Here is a 1,947-nt window from a genome sequence, read left to right as displayed (position 1 = left end):
AACCTTTTATGATAACATAAATTGAACAGGCTAATTTGCGCAAGAGAGTACAAATTGAGTGCGCGGTTTGGCACCTCGATGTCGGCTTAGCTCATCCACATGAATGCAAAAATCATGAAGGGTTCGACTGTTCGTCGATTAAAGAGCTACATGAGCTGGGTTTAATACGTCGTGAGACAGTATGGTTTCTATCTTCTAGAGGGAATTAAAGTATAATAAAGATAGCCCCTTCGTACGAAAGGAGTTGGGTATATTGACCTATGGTTTACCTGTTGTTTATGCTATATATTATATATTATATACTATATAATATATCGTTTACTTATACTTAAGTAAATTGTTCACATAGGCATGGCAGGAAGGCTACGTCAGTTAAAGATAAGTGCTGAAAGCATTTAAGCGCGAAGCTTACTTTAGGATACTTTTAAACGTAGTAGAACACTACGAGTATAATTGTTATAACCCTTCGGATATAACGATTAATAGGCTTTAGTTGTATTAATTTTAATATTTTTAGACATAAAGTACTAATTATTAAAATACTAAATATTTCACATATCATATAAATTAAATTTAGCCTGGTTAGCATAAAAGTAATGCAACCGTTTTGTAATCGGTAGAAGCAAGTGCGATACTTGCACTGGGCTATTAAATAAAGACCCAATGGTCAAGTTTGGTTAAGACATAACATTTTCACTGTTAGTGCGGGAGTTCAAATCTCCCTTGGGTTGAAAGAAATTAGCTCAGTTGGTAGAGCTGTCGCTTTACACGCGAAAGGTCAGGTGTTCGAGTCACCTATTTCTTATCGAGTTATCTATTTCTTATTTATATGCGGGTTGATGTAATAGTAACATAGATGGCTCATGACCATAATATTTAGGTGCAACCCCTAAACCCGCAACCAAAGGCTATAGCTTAATAGGTAAAGCGGACCACTCATGATGGTTTGAGTAATGTTCGAGTCATTTTAGTCTTAATAATCCGAGTGCTGGAATTGGTAGACAGTCTTAACTTAAGCTTAAGTGACGCAAGTCGTAAACGTTCGAATCGTTTCTCGGATAGGGGTTATAGTTTAACTGGTAAAACGGCGATTTTGCATATCGTTATTTCAGGATCGAGTCCTGATTACTCCATTATTATATTTTTATAGTTACTCCATTATTATATTTTTATAGTTACTCCATTATTATATTTTTATAGTTACTTCATTATTATATTTTATAGCTTGAGAAGCTCAATTGGTAGAGCGGATCACTGAAGATGATTAGGTTATAAGTTCAAGTCTTATCTCGAGCATTAGATGGGTATGCTGAAATTTGGTAACCAGGTTCCGCTTAGGACGGAATAGTTTTAACTTTACAAGTTCAAGTCTTGTTACCCATATTATTTAATTAATACTTTATATTATATGTTGTCGACTAATCGGTAAGTCATAAATTTTTGGTATTTACTATTGGGTGTTCGAGTCGCCCCAACATAATTTTTATTTTATAAAAAAAAATTATATTTAATTTTTAATTAATTTAAATTATATTTTAAGAGCCAAAGTAGTTTAATGGTAGAACAATAATTTCATGAATTAAGAATGAGAATTCGATTTTCTCCTTTGGCTAATAGGAATAAATTTTCTATTTTTAAATATTTATAGTATATATATATATATTGTGTTTTTAAAACACTAATTTAATAATAATAATATGATAGTATTAAATAATAAATACTTTTCTAATAAAAAATTTATAGGGAATAATTTAATTGTTCATTATTCTACAGTTAAGCCTATAAAAATTTATGAAAATTCTTTATTAAGTAAGGTTAATGTTTTAAAAGAAAATAGTTTAATTGGTAGAAGAATAATTTTATGAATTAAGAATGAGAATTCGAGTTTATCTCCCGGCTAATTATAACTATATAAATTTTATAAACATTAATGCTATTTGTTATCTT

The 1,947-nt window shown here is 30.4% G+C and overlaps 4 non-coding genes across 4 annotated transcripts; all 4 read left to right on the top strand.

Annotated features, from left to right (window-relative positions):
* The first annotated feature begins 576 nt into the window (after window positions 1-576).
* Window positions 577-647, top strand: NFIA_060990. Its single transcript has one exon. It is a non-coding gene; the product is annotated as a tRNA-Thr (tRNA).
* Window positions 648-657: 10 nt separating this feature from the next.
* NFIA_060980 lies at window positions 658-731 on the top strand. The gene has a single exon. It is a non-coding gene; the product is annotated as a tRNA-Glu (tRNA).
* A 1-nt stretch (window position 732) lies between these two features.
* NFIA_060970 lies at window positions 733-805 on the top strand. The gene has a single exon. It is a non-coding gene; the product is annotated as a tRNA-Val (tRNA).
* Window positions 806-1,223: 418 nt separating this feature from the next.
* On the top strand, window positions 1,224-1,296 carry NFIA_060960. The gene has a single exon. It is a non-coding gene; the product is annotated as a tRNA-Phe (tRNA).
* The last annotated feature ends 651 nt before the right edge of the window (window positions 1,297-1,947 follow it).

Source organism: Aspergillus fischeri, genomic scaffold (assembly GCF_000149645.3).
Source record: "Aspergillus fischeri NRRL 181 1099437635556 genomic scaffold, whole genome shotgun sequence".
In the NCBI taxonomy this organism is placed as follows: domain Eukaryota; kingdom Fungi; phylum Ascomycota; class Eurotiomycetes; order Eurotiales; family Aspergillaceae; genus Aspergillus; species Aspergillus fischeri.
Note: the sequence above shows the minus strand (reverse complement) of the source record. Positions and strands in the feature narration are given on the sequence as shown.